Source organism: Nelusetta ayraudi, unplaced genomic scaffold (assembly GCF_046127955.1).
Source record: "Nelusetta ayraudi isolate G7.1 ecotype Tasmania unplaced genomic scaffold, CSIRO-AGI_Nayr_v1 ptg000034l, whole genome shotgun sequence".
Taxonomy (NCBI): domain Eukaryota; kingdom Metazoa; phylum Chordata; class Actinopteri; order Tetraodontiformes; family Monacanthidae; genus Nelusetta; species Nelusetta ayraudi.
This window is the reverse complement of record NW_027466084.1, coordinates 5,487,749-5,507,640: the sequence shown is the minus strand read 5'-3', so window position 1 is coordinate 5,507,640 and position 19,892 is coordinate 5,487,749. Positions and strand designations below refer to the sequence as shown.

The 19,892-nt window shown below is 42.8% G+C and overlaps 1 long non-coding RNA gene across 2 annotated transcripts; it reads right to left on the bottom strand.

Moving 5' to 3' along the window:
* Nucleotides 1-220: 220 nt before the first annotated feature.
* On the bottom strand, nucleotides 221-7,444 carry LOC142892498 (uncharacterized). 2 transcript variants are annotated; one of them, XR_012927444.1, is made up of 4 exons: nucleotides 7,267-7,444; nucleotides 3,024-5,668; nucleotides 2,315-2,753; nucleotides 221-1,929 (listed from the first exon to the last, which is right to left on the bottom strand). It is a non-coding gene; the product is annotated as an uncharacterized LOC142892498 (long non-coding RNA). The 2 variants fall into 2 exon arrangements; XR_012927443.1 differs by having other exon boundaries at nucleotides 221-2,753.
* Nucleotides 7,445-19,892: the final 12,448 nt, after the last annotated feature.

Here is a 19,892-nt window from a genome sequence, read left to right as displayed (position 1 = left end):
GTTCCACACTTGACATGTGACTGAGAGTCTGCTTCTTCTCACCAGTCACTCCATCATCTCCATCAACAGTCAACGTCTCTGTGATGATGCGTTCAAGGACCGTGAGTCCTGACTCTTGCTGTCTCTTCTTCTCTCTACAGGTGGCAGGATGAGGAGGAGAGTGAAGAGGAGAGCTCCATCTCGTGGTTGCTGACAGAACTACAACCATTGGATGAATGATCCATTCATCCAATGAGAAACTGCCCATATTCCCTTATCCAACCAAGTATCCAAAAACAATGACTCACCCCAAAAGAGAACATATCTGCTATTCCACAAGGGAGAGTTATGAGGAGTAAAGTTGTGTATGTACAAGAGGTTCCAGTAAAGGAGAACTTGCTGGTGATAGTCAGAAAGTTTTACAGGTAGTTTCCAAACATCAAAATCACATGGCAACAGAAAATCAATGCCACACAGTTTTTGGAAGATCACCATAGGAACATTAAGCCATTTTAACTTCAAGACACCATTCATGGCTGAAAAGTCTATGACATTTAGGCCCCCATCCTCAACAGTCTTCACCAGGTCAGCTCTTCTTATATACTGACATTTGTTCTTCCAAATGAACTTAAAATTTATAGTCTTAATGTGCTTCATAGTTTTGTCTGAAATGTCTACAAAAAAGGCAGGGTAAATTGTTCTGGACGGAGTTTCCATCTTAGAAAGTAACACCCTTCCAAATATTGTATTGTCTCTCCGTAGCCAGGAGTTGAGAATAGTTTTACATTTAGCGACATTTTCCCTCTGTCTTACTTTGTTTTTTCTAATAACAATACCAAGGTACTTCACTTTTTAACCGCAATATTACAGATCGAGAGAGCAGGCTGATCATGACAGGCAAAAATTTTGCATTTATCAATATTCAATCTTAGACCACACTATAAAAAAAAACTTGTTGTTTTTACGGAATAAATCTGGCAGCTGTGGTTGCTAGAATAATATTGTAAAAAATACAGCAGAGTGTAAACCACGTTACAAAACAAACTGTAAATTTATCAATTTAAAACTGTTGCCAATTACAAAATAATATTTTTAAAATACATCCTGATTTTGTAAATTGAACATCGCTTTTCAGCCAAATTGGAATGACCATGCTGCTATTAAAGCCATCTTCTTCTGTAAAATTTACATGTGCTTATTGGTTAGTTCACATACAATCCCATTCAAATGCACAACAAAACTTCAGATGCAAGGCATTGTTAAACTGTAAAAGTCTCATAATAAGATTGTAATTTCACCAATTTTTCTTGCTTATTTTCATAAAAGGTTGTGTTGCATGTAATATATTTTGTATTATTAAAAGCAATGTTTTGTTGCAAAATAAACATCTACATCCATAACTGAATTTGGACCCAAACACAAACTCTGAAGGACCTCAAACAAAGGTTTTTACTTGTAATGTTTACTGCTACTTAAAAATTTAAGCCACCTAAAGAAATGTTTTTGACCATTTCTACATTTTATTGTGACAACTGCACTTTCTTTATTTTTTTCACAAGAAATGTGAAAAGAACTATACCCTCAAGTAATTAGACCAAAAAAAAAACTGCAATACCAACTCATAATTTCAAGATTTTATTACTTCAAAGAGCAAAACATTTTCACTTTGACAATTTCCTTGCCTTAATTTTAAACTAAGGAACAAAGCATTTCTCTTCCTTTTCCTCTTGAGAAAATAATAATAATTTCAAATAATTCTATAAACATAAAAAACAAAGTGCAACCAGATTGTCAAAATTCTAACAGGTCTAAATCAGATTTCCATCTATAACATATACAATGAAAGCTTACAGAACTAAGCAATAGTTAGAAACCTTAACTGCATCAAGGTGTGGACTCTGGGGTTCCACTCTAAACAGGATCTGCTGTTCTACTCCACTTCTGTGCTCTCTGTATTGATGGAAGAAAAGCATATTTGAAAAGAGAAGAAAAGCACAACGATGCCATGAATGCACTAAGACTCAGTCCTACACAAACATACACTGACTCTCAGATACACACACAGGTTCAAAAACACAGACACAGATACCCATAAGCTCACAAACACAACATTTAACACAACTTCAAACAAATTTCAATCACTGTTAAAGCTTAAAAATTAAACAACAAAAAGAAAAAAATTATTAGCGACTGGGGCATCAACGCTAACCTCAACTTTGCTAAAGCTTCAGCTTACAGATTTCTGGTTCATTTATATTTATGTACATTTTTAATGTGGTTGTATGTCTGTATGACTGACTTAGGGACCACACGTTTAACTACTACTAAGACTTACTTGAGAACATATTCAGATGTCCCGCCACTCATGATCTGAAAGATCTTGGATCAATGTGAGGACTCTGGGGTTCACGTGTAGACGGGAGGTGCCGGTCTTTTCTACTTTCGTGCCCTTCTCAGGATTTATGGAAAAAAAGCATCGTGGAAAACAGCAGAAAACAGAGACATGGATTAATGATAAAGTAACTTCCAGAACGACAATAGAAACTACTGTACATTAAACAACTTTTTTCTTTTCTTTTCTTTTTTTTCTCAGAGAAAATATTACCTCTGCAGGAACTCCAGGGTAGATGCCAGCCTGGCTGGATAATGGATGTTGAAGTTGTAGTAGCTTCCGAACATCATAACCAATGATGACATAAAGGAGGGGATGTTCTCCTGAACAATCGTTCTGTCAATACAGAGCATGAATCGTGTGGCAGTAAAGCAGGACTGCCCTAAAAAATAAAGGAAAAAAATGAGAAAGAAATCACACAAAACATTAGGTGAAACAAATGATTGTGCTCCTGAAACATTTTCGGGCACAAACAGACTTACAGACACACATAGACAAACAAGTATATTTTTTCTCTCAAACACACTCGCCCTTTCAAAACAGACCCTCACATTCAACACACATTCTCACAATTTATACTGTTCACAACAACAAAATCAAGTAGAAATCATCTAGACATAAAAAGAAACACACTGATCAAAAGTTAACTTACCACAGACAATGATAGTAGGAGTTAAGGGGAGCTTGTCTGTCTGGACTTCCCTTGCCAGACAGGTGTCCTCCACATTAGACAACATAATTTCTTCTCTTTCATCGAAATAGGCCATCAGCAGCAGGACCATTTCTTTCACATCTTCAGAGCAGCCACTCAGCTCAGCACCTCTCAACATTTTCACCTTGGTTGCAGCCAGCAAGAACTTTTTGTTTTTGCTCATACAAACTGTACTCATGAAGTTTAGAAGCCGCTTCCCCTTCAGGTCCACATTTTTTAAGAACGTTTCTTTAAGTGCTATTCCTGTAAGTTCTTTGAAGTGCACATCCATGCCAAGTTCACTGAACCAATAGGGCCATTCCTGCAGCAGGTCTTTTATATTTTTCCCCTCGTTAACTTGTTTGCGCTGTGTGTAGAAGGTTAGCTTCATTAATTGTTTGGCCTCCTCCTGATTAGCATTAGTTTGCTGAGACATCCACCGCAGTTTTTCTTGCTTATCTTGCTGGCTCTCCAGGGTCTCTCCAAGTGGCAAGAATTTTACATTCCACTTGATGCATCCATACGTGTCCTGGGTTGCTGCTCTTTGTTGTGGAGGGACCTCATCTGTGTCACAATCCTCTGTGCAAGTCTTTCTTTTTCTTATTTTTGGTGTTGTCGGTCTCTTCACGTTCTCTATTCTATTTTGCAGTTGTTTCACAAGAGAGTGGTAACCTGGGCCTATGACATCTCCGTCTATAATATCTTGCAAAGATTTTGGATACTTTGCCACCATCTTTTTGGCAATATCAGTTGAGTTTCTCTTACTCACTGAAGAATTTCTTCGCATCATATCAGAAACAATGATGCGAACCATCTCCCTTCTTAGACGAGGGCTTGGCCGTTTTCCCCTCTCTAGAGCTTGAATTAGTTCTTCTGGGAATTTGTCCCATGGAACTTGGTATGTATCCACCCAGTCAACACCAGGGCTTTGGCAGCTGCTGGAAGATGATGAAGACAAACTTCTGGGTGAGGCAGACTCCAAGGATGGTGGAGGTGCTGGTGAGAGACAAGATGTGCTGATACTGTCATCAGTTTGGCCTGCAGAAAAGGAAAGAGACACAGAGAGTGAGATAGAGAAGACAAACATTATGAGAATGGTTTTGTTTTTCTATTAGCACTAACTGCAGCCAATGCTGAATACTTAACTTTCAACTTCCAAGCAGCAATGACTTTTCTGGCTTGAATGGGTCTCAAAGCCGTCAACAAGTCACTTTCCTCAAGGAACTGAAAATCATCACTTGTCTCGATACCAAGGGACTGCAAGGTCTCCTCCAAAATGTCTTTTGACGCCTCAGCTAGGTCAGGTAAGACCTCATTGATGGCACGGCGCAAAAATGTTATCTCCCAGTCGGTCATTGCTGGTACAATGAGAAAAATCACATGCATTATGAAATGTTTTTGCCTTTTTTTCCCACCAGTGCTCAAGATCAAGTTTATTTGGAGAAGATGCTGTGCTTCAGTGGAATGACTTGGTGTCCACTAACAACGTAGGATGTTAAAGGATAAAAATCTACCAAGTCACTGATTTTAAGACAAAGCAACATTGCACAATCTTTTTTCACAGAGTAGAGATGGTACTCAGAATGATAGTCAGCGTTGTGTACAGCCATGACAAAATACACCTCTGTATCATTTTTGATTAAAATAATGAGAAGCTCTCCAAACTCCATAGTCTCATCATTTTTGGACACAAGAAAATGGCCCTTCTTATATATTGTTCCTTTGTACTGTATGTCTGTGGAAACACAAGTGTTGTTTTCTGAGAAGTCAAACTCGCTCACGGCTTCTTTAATTTTCTCGCTGTAAAGATCAACGTGAAATGTACAGCTGTCTTTGACATGCAGAGGTTGACAGTTTCCTGGTCCAACTAAAACATATGCCTGAAACATCTGGTGTCTCTCAGACAAAGTAAGGCATACATTTTTGAAGTTTTTCAGATGCCTGGCACATCTCTTAAAGTAGCTGTGCTTGCTTTCGAATCGCATTGTCCACAGTCGTATTAGGGGGCCAAACTTTAAAAGAAGTGCTGGATAGTGTCGCAAATAATGATGCTTTGGTTTTAATGTACACTCTGGGAACAAACACTTCCTTGATTCCAGATATTCTTGGATTACGATTTCAAGATATGCTACTTGTGACATAGAAATTCTTTGTGCACAAATCAGATCAACTATATCTTTAAGCTGTAGAGTTAACTGCCACACCTCATCTTCAGGACTTTGCACTTTGTCACCAATTAAAACAGGCAGCAACCTCAAAAAATTCCAATTCTGTATGGCTTGGCCAGAAAGCTTAGACCCATCATTGACAGTGCATGGTTTTGTGAGTGCATCAGAACCTTTGTAGTTGAACTGGGTGATTCGCCGATTCAGAAGTGTATAAGTAAACCACTTCTTTTTCTTGATGAAATATTTCAAGTACAGTGATACATCATAGGATAAAATGCCCTCAAATATGTCATGACCTAAGCACGGTGGGAGACCAGGCTGGCAAACATGAAAAGATTTTAAAGCATTGAATACAGAATTTACCTTTATGCCTTTGTCAACCTTCCCGTCTTCAGATGTGAGATCATTTACAGCTGAGTCGTAAGCTTCAGGCGTACGCTGTGGACCACAGACATTGGGATCATTATTTTGAAAGTCACTTCGTGTGACTTCACAGTATCGACAAAAATAGTTTGAACGACTAAAGTTTTCGGTAAACCCCCCAATGCTGTGTGATCCAAGATTATCACCTGCGATGCAATACAGTGCTGCTTTCACAGTTTTAAAGTCCAAACATATTCCATTCTCTTCCAAATCTTTTAAATCCTCCAACATCTCTGAGAAAAGTTTAGCATACCCAAACTGTTTTAAGTCCTTCTCTCCACACAACAAAACAAGGGACATGTGATCAGTATTTGATCGCGCATAAGCAGGCAAATTTGCCACAGAAAGATAGACAGCTAGGACTTTATGTTTTTTCTTAGCCGAACCAAGAGGATTGGCTATTTCAAAAGCATCCTGGTACAAAATTAGCTTCAGGCAACCTGGATTTTCAATAAAGAATTTGTTTGACTTAAAGATTTGTCCATCATGTATGTCACTAAACTCCTGTGAGTCTGTGGTATATTGCTGGGTCACTGTATTCTTCCACAACTCAGATTCTAAAAGGGTGTGTAATGTTTGCTTCAGTGGAATGTAGTAAGCATACCTCTGTGTGTTGTTTTCATCAATCCCTAATGATAGTTTTTTAGGCTCAATGTACTTGAACATTTTTTTGAAGGTCTGGGTTCGTGAATAAGTTGTTCTTAGTGGCCCCCGATGGCAGGCAGAGAATAGATCTGAATCTTTAACGCAATCACAGATTTTAGCGACTGCATCATCTGTTAGACCCATGTCATCTTTTAAAAGTGAATGAAGTTTACTTCTAGTGAAATCCTGTCCTAACTCATGCACATTTTGTATCTCCTCCACAACAATCTGGATTGTTGAAGCAGGGAGAAGGAGCTGCCCTTGCAATTTTAGATAAAATAAACAAATATTCCTGAGAAAGGTCTCATTGAAATCGTGTGGGAGTTCACAGCTTCCACTGGTTGAATGACCTACTGTGTTGAAGATCTGTGAAGCATCCTCACATACAGTGCTAGGAGACTGACACACCGTTTCCCTGTAAACATCACTTATGTTTTCCACAGAACATCCTTTATGTTTGCGTGACATGTGAGCAGTGAAAGTTGATTTATTTGTGAACACGTTTTTGCAATCAATTACGGGACATGATACAACTCTTGCCTCAACTAAATGCTCTTTCAAATGATGGATGAGTTCTTTTGCTGTATGAAACTGGCGGACGCACAGCGAAATGGCGCATTTCAAATCTGAAACAACGGCTCTACTGTGCGGAGGTTCGGGCACATTGTGTACGCGGTAGAAATGAGCTTTGAAAGCGGCGTACGTGGAAAATGTCTTCTTGCAGTCGACGCCAACACACTGGAAAACGCAGCGTGGTTCATTTCTATGAACGCGGCAATGCAGAACATAGTCTCTCAAAGTTAGAAGAGTTTTGCTACAAAAACGGCATGCAAACATGTTGTGAAATATTGAAAGCACGTTTGAAGTAACTAATGGCGATGCCGCGCAAGTTAAGACTTCATCTGTTAGCGTAAAAATGAAGTCTGCTAGCTTACCGCTTATAGCATGGTAATGCCTCCTCGACGTACCTGTTCTCGCTTGTCTCCTCGTCCGTCGTCCCTGCTCCGACTTGTCTCCCTGCCTCCTTTATGACACTTCTTTGTCTCCAACTCCCGAACCTCCGTGTCTCCTGCTCCGTCACTCGTCACTGCTCCAATTTCGTCTTTCTCGCTCTCCCCGTTCGTACTCCTCGCAATGTATTTCGTCTGCTCCCACAATTCCAAGTCTGTCTGCTCCGCGCCAAGTACTCCGCCAAAACGTGGCATCCAATCATAGAAGAGTCCACAAAAGGTACTCCTTTATTGATTGGTCCTTGCATTTTTAAAATCTCACGCAACGTTTATGCTTTCTGACATTTTTTCTCCAGTGTGCCCTGCGTATTTAACCACAGAAACACAAACCACTTGAGAATTATTAGATTTATGTATTTACTATAAATAATAGTTATATAAAGAATAATTATATAATATCTAAACATTATAATATAATACAATTATTACTTTAAATTAATAACAATGAGTATATCTACTTAAATTAAATACATTTGTTTGAATTGCATGATATTATTCTAGCATATAAGTCCAATTATAGCTCAACCAGATGTTCCCAACAGACCCTCATGATGCGCTTGGGCCTGCCGAGTCTTTCTGGAAATAAGCCTGCCATCGCTCACCGCAGGCAACAAGAGAGAAATGGAGAGTCTGCTTTCAAGCAGTTACGAGGTCATCCAGGCCCTGGACCTCAATGGTCCACCGAACAATCTGACCCCTGCAGCTTCCTCTGAGGTTGGCGAGCCCACAGGAGGCTGGACCCATGTCGCTCCATCGGGCTGGGCCCAGTGGGCTTAGACCCAGCCATCAGGTCTTCGGATATGAGCCCCAACCCCAGGCCTGTCTCCAGGGTGGGGCCCTAGCTACACCATACCGGGCAATGTCACCATCTTTGTGAAGTTGTGTGCCATAGAGGTTTTTGAACATTAGTCTGTACCATCGCCTTGGTACACCCTACCTCTCATAACTTCTATGAAAACCATCTTTCCATTAATTTTCCATACCAGTTTTTTTTTTCCCAAACTCAGGGTCATGGGGGTATGCTAGGACTAATTCTTGCTGTTATGTAGAGACACAATCATTTGCACTCACCTTCAAACCTACGGACAATTTAGAGTTTCAATTGACCTCGCATGCATGTTTTTGGACTTTGGGAGGAAGCTAGAGAACCCCGAAAGAAGCCACGCAGACCAGGCAAACTCCGCATAGAATGATCCCAGACCTGGAATCGAACTCACAACTTTCGTACTGTGAGGCGGCAATAATAACAACTGTTTTGCAACTTTTAAAACCAAACTAGTATCAACTCATTTCAAACTGATGAAATTATGCAGATTAGAATTAATTTTAAAGCATACATTTGAACAAATGAGTGTTTAAGTAGAATCAAATAGATCTATACAAACTAACTCTACCATTAATTGTTTATGTGAGACTAGCCATTGCTAAATCTGTTTGCATTCGTCTGGATTTGGTAATCCATTTAATCTAAGTTCCAGTATTTATCTAGAAATTACAACATATTTTCTATAATTTTAACATTTTTAATTGTTAAGAATTTTACATTTTTTTAAAGTTCTATAAACCAAGCCATATTGAAATTTTAACTGTATTATGTTGGTCCAAGAATAACAATTTTTCTATGATTATAATACAGCAACATATTAATTCTACAAAGAAATACCCTCTTTTTAACATATGCTGACTGTAAAATTGACAATTATGTATTGGTCTGTTGTTTACAATACATTGTTTTAAAATATACAAAGTTTCAATGTTTTTCTTGCTACAGTTTTTTTATGTCAAGATTTTACAGGATACTAATGTTAATTTCACTGACATTTTTTACAGTGCAGATGCTTTGGAGAATGCATGGATGTAATCAACCACTATTGGAATTTGTATCGCATCTTTCAAAAACAATGTCGTATCGTCTGCAAATTGACTTATGAGAAGATTCTTCTGCCGAATTTTAATTCCTTTAACATCAGTGATTTTTATCCTAATTGCTAATAATTCTGCCACCGGAATAAATAATAAAGGAGAGGTGTTGCAACCCTGTCTGATACCCCTGTTGACTCCGTACCGTGTTCTAAAGTCACAGAGCTGTTGATATCATTGCACAACAACCCAATCAAATAATGAATTTTTGACCAAAAGCAAATTAATTTAGGGTATTTAGTATAAAAGAGTGCTCAGCAGAATGGAAAGCTTTATAGAAGTCTAAAAAGAGAATGAACCCCTCCAGTGATAACACATGACTATAATCCACCAGATCCATAACAAGGCGAATATTATTGTGGATCGATGGGCCACCTAGAAAACCAGATTGTGTATTATCGACGAGATGTGACAAACCTACTTTCATTCTAGCAGCTATACACCCGGAGAGCAATTTATAATAAGTGTTTAGAAGGGTAAAGTTATCTCAGACTCTCTTGTCTTTATTAAGTTTAGCAATGAGCGTTATTAGTCCTTGTTTCATGCTGGGCATCAGCTCCTTCTTTTCAATACATTCCTGAATCGCCCTGAACAATAAAGATCTTACTTCATCCCAGAACAAACGATAGAAATTATCAGTGAGCCCGTCCGTACCAGGAGCCTTGTTCAACGACAACCCAAGACAGACAGCATCCAACTCTTCTAATAACAAGTCTGAATCACAAAGTTCTCTGAATGTTTCATCCAAGACAGCTTTAAAATTCTCAGTCTGGGCAAAGAAGCTCATTGAGTCAGCTGGAGAGAACTCAGAGGAGTAAAGGTTGCTGTAAAACCTCAAGACTTCTTTTTAAATATTTTTTTCATCTTTGAATTCACTTCCATTGATTAACAGGCGCGATATTGCCTTGTTGTCTTTGCTTTTCTTTTCAAGGCTGCTGAAGTAAGAGCTGTTTTTTTCACCGTCTTCTATCCATTTTGTTCGCGATTTTATAGAAGCACCTTCATCTCTCTTCAGAAAAATATCAAGTTTGGACTGTAAAAGCATTTGATTTTCCTTTTCTTCAGAAGATAGATTAGGTTTGCTACAACATCTGCTAACCCTAACCCTCGCAGAACAAGTTATTTTCTTCACTTCTCCTTTCCCTGTTTAATTCCTTGCTAAATCGAATGGAGAATTATCTAATTTTGTATTGGGCATATTCCCATTTATTAATTGAATTATCCATGCAGACATCATTTTCTATATTTAGTAATAATTTTCTTATTTCCACACAGTATTTTTCATTCTGCAGAAGGTTAGCGTTAAATTTCCAGCACCCTTGGTTTTTCGTTCTTGCATAAGACGCATTTAAAGTAATTCCTATTAAACAGTGGTCAGTTAAAGGAGCTCTGGTAACAAACAATCAGAAATCAGATCTTCAAGCGAGGCAGCTGAAAGCCAGTAGTCGATTGTAGATTTGGTGGTACCATTAGTTGAGTATTGCTTCTTCCCTACATTTTGATTTCTCCAGATGTCGACCAAACTATTGTCTCTAAAGTCTGTCATAAGGGAGCTATACTGAGTGAGTTACAAATTTAGACGGCCATCTGTCTTCCCATTCGTCAGGCACCATATTCCAGTCACCCCCCAGTAGAACAAAGTCAGTGGGATGGAGCACTTTAAGCTCAGCTATATTTTCAGTAACTTTTCTTAAAAGTTGTCTTTTCTGGGCAACAAAACTGTAACCATAAACATGGACCAAAATCAAAAAGTAGCTTTCTACTTTCAAAACTGCAATTAGCCAATGACCTTCTGCATCTGCTTTGTATGAGATGACATCACCAGGACATTTATTCAAACAAACAGCAGCACCAGCAGACCTATTGCTCCCATGGCTGAACAATATTTTATCACCCCACATATTTGTCCAAAAGTTCACATCTTCATCAGAAGAATGAGTTTCCTGCCAAAACCAACAGTGTACTTTTTGTCCTTTGCAAAACAGAAATAATGCTTTTCTTTTAACAATGTCCTTAGGGCCCCTCACATTTAACCACAAAAAGGAAATAGTGCAATGAAACATACACTTTAAAATAAAATCAACAAATGAAACAATAGAACTCAGAACGATCAAACATATCCAAAATAAACTTGTTTACTCCTAAGAATAAAAGTGTCCCGCTAGCAGTCATTTACTCACTTCACAAAGTGTCGTATCAAAACCTGATCATTCCTAACCAATCTTCCGACCCTCCACTTATCCATGTGGCCCACGGAAGTAGGCTCGTTTTCCTTCACGTAGGGCCTGCCCCATCTGCGGCCACAGCTTCTTCCTCGCCTCCCTGTCCTCCAGCGGCAACATCTCCGAGAAGCGGATGCCCCTCTCCTTACAGACCGGGGATTCCTTGCTGCTGCGCCAGATCTCCTCCTTAATCAGCCTCCGCACAAACATCACCATCACCGGTCTGCTCCGATTGTCCTCCTTCCGCCGGATCCTGTGCACGATGTCCACAGCATCTTCCAGCTGACACACTTCCAAATTAGGAGCAACCTTTCTAAAGAGTTGCATGGCGTCTGCTACAACGTTTTCACCACTCTTTTCCGTCAAACCATTAAGTTTGAGACACCACCACATCTTGTATCTTTCCTGTTCCTTGATCTTCTCCCTCTGGTCGGCATTTTCAGTTTTGAGGTGTTCGTGTAGCTTTTCTAACTCCTTCACTCTTGCTTTGCAATCCTTCATCTTTTCAGCATTGAACTGCACCGCTTTCGACAACGCAGCTAGCATGCAGCTATGCAGCATGCACTGTGTGTTGACATTGAGACCATATGTGATGGAGAGTCTGCTTCTCATCAGCAGTGAATCCATCATCTCTACTCCACAGCAGTGAATGTCTCTGATGATGCATTCAAGGACTGAAGTGTGAGTGCTGACTTCTGCCGTCTCTTTTTCTCTCCTCATATGGAAGTGATGTGTTCATGTTGAGGGAGGATCACTTGGTCAGGAGGATGGGGGAGGGCTCTTCCAGAGTGCAGCCAGTAAGGGGGCATTAGAGGCTCGGCCTCCTTGTTGTCCTCAGGAGCTGACAGGAAGTGTCACATCCCTCAACCAGAGGCGATTGCTCTCAGACTGCAAGGGAAGCTCAGCTTCCCCTAAAATGTCAGAAAATAAGTGTTCAAATATGTACTGTTGTGTGTACATTTCATTGACTAAATATGTGATAGAAGGCGTTCATCTTTTGTTCACAATCAGCAACTTATTGCAGGTAACTGACAGTCAAACGACTTCCTTCTCATTCATCCCCGCAGCGTCACAGTGCTGAGACCGTGGAGACGCTGAGCGTCTACTGAATTTAATGGGGAACAGTGATGGGTCGTTCGCGAACAAACCAGTTCAACAACAAACAAACCGGGGTTGGGGCTCGCATGCGAGCGCCTGGTGGCCGGGCCCAGCCCGAATGAGCGACGTGGGTCCTACCTCCTGTGGGCTCACCACCCGCAGAGGAAGTCGTAGGGGTCGGGTGCAGTGTGGTTCGGGTGGCGGTCGAGGTGGAGGGCCTTGACAGCCCGGGCCTCGGAAGCAGCCTCTGGCTGTAGGGACATGGAATGTCACCTCGCTGGGGGGGAAGGAGCTCGAGCTTGTGCAGGAGGTTGAGAGGTACCGGCTAGATATAGTCGGGCTCACCTCCACGCACAGCATGGGCTCTGGAACCCAGCTCCTCGAGAGGGGCTGGACTCTCCATTTTTCTGGCGTTGCCTGTGGTGAGCGGCGGCGGGCTGGTGTGGCGTGCTTATTGCCCCACAGCTTAGGCGCCACGTGTTGGAGTTCACCCCGGTGAACGAGAGGGTCGCGTCCCTGCACCTTCGGGTTGGGGACAGGTCGCTCCCTGTCATTTCGGCCTATGGCCCGAATGGCAGTGCAGAGTACCCGGCCTTCTTGGAGTCCTTGGGAGGGGTGCTGGATGGTGCTCCGACTGGGGACTCTGTTGTTCTGCTGGGGGACTTCAACGCACATGTGGGCAGCGACAGTGTGACCTGGAGAGGCGTGATTGGGAGGAACGGCCTCCCTGATCTGAACCCGAACGGTGTTTTGTTGCTGGACTTCTGTGCTAGTCAGTTTTTCCGTGACAAACACCATGTTCGAGCACAGGGGTGTCCACCGGTGCACTTGGCACCAGGATGCCCTGGGGCGAAGGTATTTGTCCTCTCAACCAAACATTAAAAAAAGGGACTGTGTTTGGTTGTGAGTTGTTTTTTTTGTTCTCAGTCCAAACATTGTTGAGTCCAAAAATTTGTCCCAGGATGTTGGCTTGGATTTACAGAGAATGTTTAAAGATCTGAAAAGAATGTTTCATAAAATCACTTGTTTCAACGTATAAAATGTGTTAAAAGTAAGTAACTCACCTCTGAATGGTGCCATTAAGTTTTTCCACCAAACCATTTGTTTGGGGATGGTACAGAGAGCAAAAGCTCCGCTTAATTTATTAATTTAGCTGTTGATCAAATGAACAGAAACAGGTGAATTATATAAAGCACAGGAATATCGCAATGAACAGTTTGGTTCTGACCTTATTTTTGAACTCTGTCCCCTGATCTGTTAGCAGTCTCTGAGGTCAACACAGTCTCACTCCGTAGACAGCACATATTGACGTTTTGTCAGAAACCCACGACGGTACATAGTGCCTTCTTTGGATGCCAGCGACGTCATTTTGCGCCTTCCACGGTCGCTCATAGACACTCATAGAGGTCCAAAGACGGCAAACTGCGCCGTCCTGGCCGCACACGTTCCTCTCAATGCAATTGATAATGCATTGGCAATCAAAATAGTTGGGTAACAGTTTTATTTGAAATACACTAAACCACGTGCGAGCACGCACATAAACCTGTAAATATTATTTACATTTCCATATTGCTTGGTCATTTATTTGATGTGGATTCTTTTGGAGAATGTGACCGTTATTTCACGTCCGGCCAAACGGGAGAGAGACTGTGGACCAGGCCTTCTCAGGCCGACACACACACACACACACACACACACACACACACACACACACACACACACACACACACACACACACACACACACATCCATTCAAGGACAACACACACATGCACACTCTGTTCTGGTCCCACACTGTCCTCCCTAGTGGAGCAGAGTCGGAGTGAGTCATATACTGAAAGTTGGTTTTCATCCCTCTCCTCTCCTCTTGTGTTCCCCTTCTTTTTTCTCCCCCCCACCACACACACACACACGCACACACACACCTGTTTTTTTTTTCCAAATTGGCGGCAGATGTCTGGCAGCCTGAAATGAATTTCCCGTGAGGGATCAATAAGGTTTGATTGATTGATTGAAATCAGTTCAACTCCTGTGTGAATGAAGCAGACACTAGTCCACCTCTCACTGACTCTGTTGACTGACATCAGATTTAATGTGGATCATTGAGTCAGTGAGGACTCACCCTGCTGCACCGCTCACTGCAGCTGCTGTTACTGCTGCTGCTGCTGCCTCCAGCCAACATGCAGCCTGACGGAGAAGCACTTGGACTTTGTGATATTTTCTGTTTCTTAGATTCTCTGATCAGTGTTTCTGCTGACACTTCTCTGAAATCACATGACGCTGTGTTGAGTTGAAATGCAGCCACGCCCCTCTCTGCCAGGGTGCATCAAGTGTGGCTGTGGCTCCCAGGAGCAGTTGGAGTGCAACAGGTGAAGAGAAAGCAAAGAACTAGAGGCCTCAGTGCTTCACCTGACACACACTGACACACACACACTGACAAACATCGAGCAGCGACACAGACACACATCAAAGGACAATGCGTTACCAAAACCAAAGATTCTTCAACTCATTTCCTCATCAGTGATGAATAATAGAAGATCATCAGCATCAAATCAATCATATTTATGTAGCCGGTTCGGCTTGACACTGCCTCCGCTACAAATTTTGCGTTGTGTCTTTGGTTATGAACAACGAGGCGCAGACATATCCAAGTCGACTTGTTGGCTGAATTTATTTTCTGTACAAAGAAAATAAAAAAAATGAAAATAAGTCCGGTACAGCACACCCCCACCGACCGTCTCTGCTACGTACACATTTAAAAGAAAAGCACGTAAAACAACGCAATAAACATGGACATATCCAATGCTATGATTAACATTCTTTTTTCCACATTTCACGACGCCATATGCGTGAGCACCATCACATCTTACCTCTCTTCAGCAGGGCTAAAGCCAAGTGAGGAGAAAACCGCAAAATGTACAGGAAATGACGCGGCTACTGTGTCAAAAGTTAACAAAATAAATTAAAGCAATAAAAAAAAATTTAACAAAATAATAGCTCCCCAAAAAAAGAAACAAAATTTGTATGAAGGAAATTACAGCACTTACTTCCATAAAAAACAAAATAAACAATAACTGATTTTTGTTTAATATAATAAAACAGTTTATAGTCATGTGTTTACCATAAGCAGTGGGCTGTATAAGGGCGTGTTCTCATAGCCTCGCCTCGCCTCGCCACAGTTCAATTGTGTCCTCAACGCCCCAGGTCCACGAGACCGTGGGCGGAGTCGACGCGGTAAAGCGGGACAATGTTTTTGACGGCATTATTTCTGTGTGATACACGACAGTGCAGCGATGGACAAAGTAGAAGTTGTTTCATACCTGCTGCTCGGTCTGTGGTTGCTTTTCTGTTAAAGAAAGAACAGTTTTCCTCACTGAAGTCACAGTTGATCATTTATGCAGGCAACATTTATAATTTCTGGTTTCGTTTTCTGGGAGAGTAAAGGTGTAATTCAACCTTTATATCTTCACCAAAAGTAAACACGAGACAGATACAACGGGAAATAGCATTTATTTAAAAACATGCCTCTGTCACATGCCTGTCAGTCGTGCCTGCTGGGTTCAGTGTGCCCTTGGCTGGCGCGCAGCTGAGGCACGTTTCACTGATTCACACACCTGTTTTCCCTCCGCCATCACTGCTGCATAAAAGCCCTGGTCACACACACATTCATTGCCAGATTGTCCACTAACCCCTGTTATGACCTTCCAGCGGGTCCTGTTCTGCCTGCCTGATCTTGACCTGTTTCTGCCCGCCTGATCTTGACCTGTTTCTGCCTCTGACCTGCGTCCTGCATTCCTGTCCCGGTAAACCGACCTCGCCACTGTTTCCGACCACTAGCCTGTTTCTCCTGCCCTGCTCCTGCCGACCTGGAACGCCCTGGAAACAAACCCTCGATCTCCGCCCCGGACATCTGACCTGCCTTCCGTCCCCGACCAGCTTGCTTCGCCGCCGTCCCGGAGGATCGACCCGCCTTTCGTCGCCGACCACGAGTGTTAGCCTACGGTTGCTAACCGTCATAAATAAATCCTCTTTTCTTGACCATCTGTTGTTGCATTTGGATCCTTACCTGACATGTTACAGCCTCCTTATTTGAAATAGCTGCCCTAGCGAGCCAAGGACGACTTTATGCCGCAGTGTTCGAGGCTTCCTCGCGGCGAAGAGCCACCTCCTCTCGACGAATCCGGATTTCCTCTCGTCTCAAGACTCCTCGGATTCCCTAACTTAACGCGCCTCACGCAGGAGCAACTCGGTTTGTTCTGAGTGCTTCGCCATTTGCCGTTCGTCATTTGGTTGAACACACTCGCGAACACGGAAGTTCCGTGTGGAAGGAGTTGGCGTCAGTGTCCGCTCCGAAAGGGAAAATCGACGAAAACACTGAGCCAATCCACTGCCCTGCTCGTCGCTACGTCACCACTAAACTCGCCTCGTCTCGCTTTGACCCTGAGCGCTTGAGGTACCCCTCAAACGGCGCCCCCTACAACCGTGTAGCGGCCAGTGTGGACGCTCTACAACCATACCGAGGCGAGGCTATGAGAACGCCCCCTATGTTAGCTCTTGAGGCCAGACTGAGCCAGCGTGAGGAACGACTTTGCTCCTTTGAGCATAGTAGTCTCGTAGCTAGTAGGGTTAGCTTAGCTCAGTGGCTGCCGAGCAGCCGGGAAAGGGCGGCTGGGTGACTATCAGGAGGAAGCATAGCTCCAGAACGTTTGTCGGACACCGCCGCTACTCTCAGCACCAGGCCTACTCCACCCATGTCTCTAACAAGTTTGTCCAGCTCAACAGCACGCCGGCTGACATAGACACTCTGGTAATTGGCTTATCTATAGTGAGGCATGTTAACCTAGGACAGCCATCGGCCACAGTGAAGTGCATCCCCGGGGCCAGGACAGGCGATATTAATAATAATAATAAGAATAAAACTTTATTTGTACAGCGCTAAATGGGGCCTCTATTCTAAACAAACATTCTTGAAATAAGGAATAACTCTCTGAACATAAACAGGCCGCACATAATCAGTTTCTAAATACAGAAATATAACATAAACTCACATTTCACGGACTCAGTACAGACAACTACGCTGTGGCTCCTGACATGCGGCCAGCCAGCTCCTTTGTTCTCAGGGAAAAGGGGTGTGACATTGTAGAGCTGGCTTCCTATATAGCTTAAGCTCCGCCCTCCTTGGCCATGATGGATGCAGGTAGAGGAGGGGGAAGTATGAAGGTGCAAGGAGGAGGTCAGGGATTTTCCACACTCGGCACTACCACTTCAACTTTGCCACCAGGATCAGGACGAGGATCGGATTTAACAGCAGATCATGGGCCATTATGGACTCTTGCCCTCCCAAACATCAACAAACGCATTCTCTACATGGACAGCAAACACAGACCAACATATTCTACGTGGACAGCAAACACAGACTAACACACCCTACATGGACGGCGGCTGTACCACCCCACCACTCAACATTTGGGCCTATCTAGATTCTATAATGTTTTGATGTATATGTTAGAAAAACATCCACTTATATACATATTTGAATTATTTATTCTTATATATCTGCATCTACTGTTTATTGTGAGAGCTTTAACCCTGCAACTCACTCTGGCCTGTCTGCCACTCTGGCTACTTCTATCTCTCTCTCTGTCTCTCTCTATATTTTTTTGTATTTCCTTTTCACCCCAGCTGGTCATAGGCAGATGATGGCCCTCTGGAGTCTGGATCTGCTCTAGGTTTCTTCCCACAGAGGAGTTTTTCCTGGCCACTGTCACACTTTGCTTGCTCTCTGGGCCCAGTTGGTTCCATTCTCTCTGATTGTACAAAGCACTTTGAGACGTTTCTGAATGTGATTTAGTGCTGTACAAATAAAAGTTGATTGATTGGTTGATTGATTGATTGATGGCTCAACACCAGCCTCTCTAAGGACTTCATGACCACAGATGTCAGGGCGACGGGTCTGTAGTCATTTAATCCTTTGATGGCGCTCGTCTCAGCTCCAGGGAACGGTTGAAGATCCATGTAAAGGTGGGAGCCAGTTGTTCAGCGCAGGCCTTTGGCAGGAGGGGGACACAGTGTCTGGTCCTGGTGCCTTCCTAACCTAAGAGCAACATGGTTATTTAGAAGAATATACTGTAGTAGTTTGTATGTTTATTTAGTGAATTATTGATTTTCTTCTAGTTAGAAATGTTACGTCCTGAACTAACTAGGGGTAACCAGGACTAACATAGTGAATTAAAAATGGGTGATGGAAAAAAACAGAGTGTGGTACGTACATGCAAATAAAGTATATTTTTAATAAGGCTAAAACAACACAAGGCGATTCTGGCAAAAAACAACAACGATTTAGATAAGTTGATGAAAGCAAAACAATCCTTTACTCACAAAGGACAGCTACTGATGACTGTGACAGCAGCGCCAAACCGGCTAAACACCCCCTCCACCAAGACATCTGCTATGGTCTCTGCCTCCTGGGTAGCGGTTCCCCCGCTACCCAAATCTCTACAAAGTGGCAAAACACTTCCTTTGTACCCCAAAGTGGCAAAACACTTCCTTTGTACCCCAGCCTCATCAGTTCCATGTGAACAAGTTTTTTCAAAGGCTGGGGAAATTGTTTCCAAAAAAAGAAACCGTTTAACACAAAAACTGTAGAGAAATTGTTATTTCTAAATAAAGAATACTGTGACGTTTTAGTATTTGTCAAGAACCAAGCGTTGTTGTGGGTTTAACAGCTGCTTTATTGTAGCTCCGAACTTGATGGATCCAACAACCCGAACCGGAGACAAGAAGATGTTTTCCGCACAACTTCCTCTAGAAAACTCCCTCCAACCCGTGTGCCCGCCCCTTTTCCCAGGAACCCCCCTGCACCTCCTTAAAGGCACCTTACACAGACCCAAATGACATAAACACACTTCAAGAACGTTACACTGCCCCCCCCCCACAGTCAGTTCCTCGCCCCCGAGGGAACAACAAAGTCTCTGAAACGGGGAGGCAACTGGCGGCGCCTCCTAGGCCGCACAAGGTTGCCAGAAGGAGACATGGGCCCCACCAGCTGTTCAACTGGTCCCCCTGCTGGGCATGACAGTCCATTCAGTGGTCCCACGTCCACAGGCACAGGATGGGGCTGAGGGTGTTCCTCCACAAAGGATGGCAGGGAGCGTCCACGATATGGAGCGAGCCTGTCCCTGTGCAGGACCACTCTTCTGCCCCTTGGTGGTAACTGCACCCGATAAACAACCTCCCCCACGCTCTCCAACACCCTGCAAGGCCCCACCCAGTTGCTGTCTAACTTCGGACACCGTCCTTTTTTCCTTTTTGGACTGAACACCCACACCAGCTCATCATCGAAAT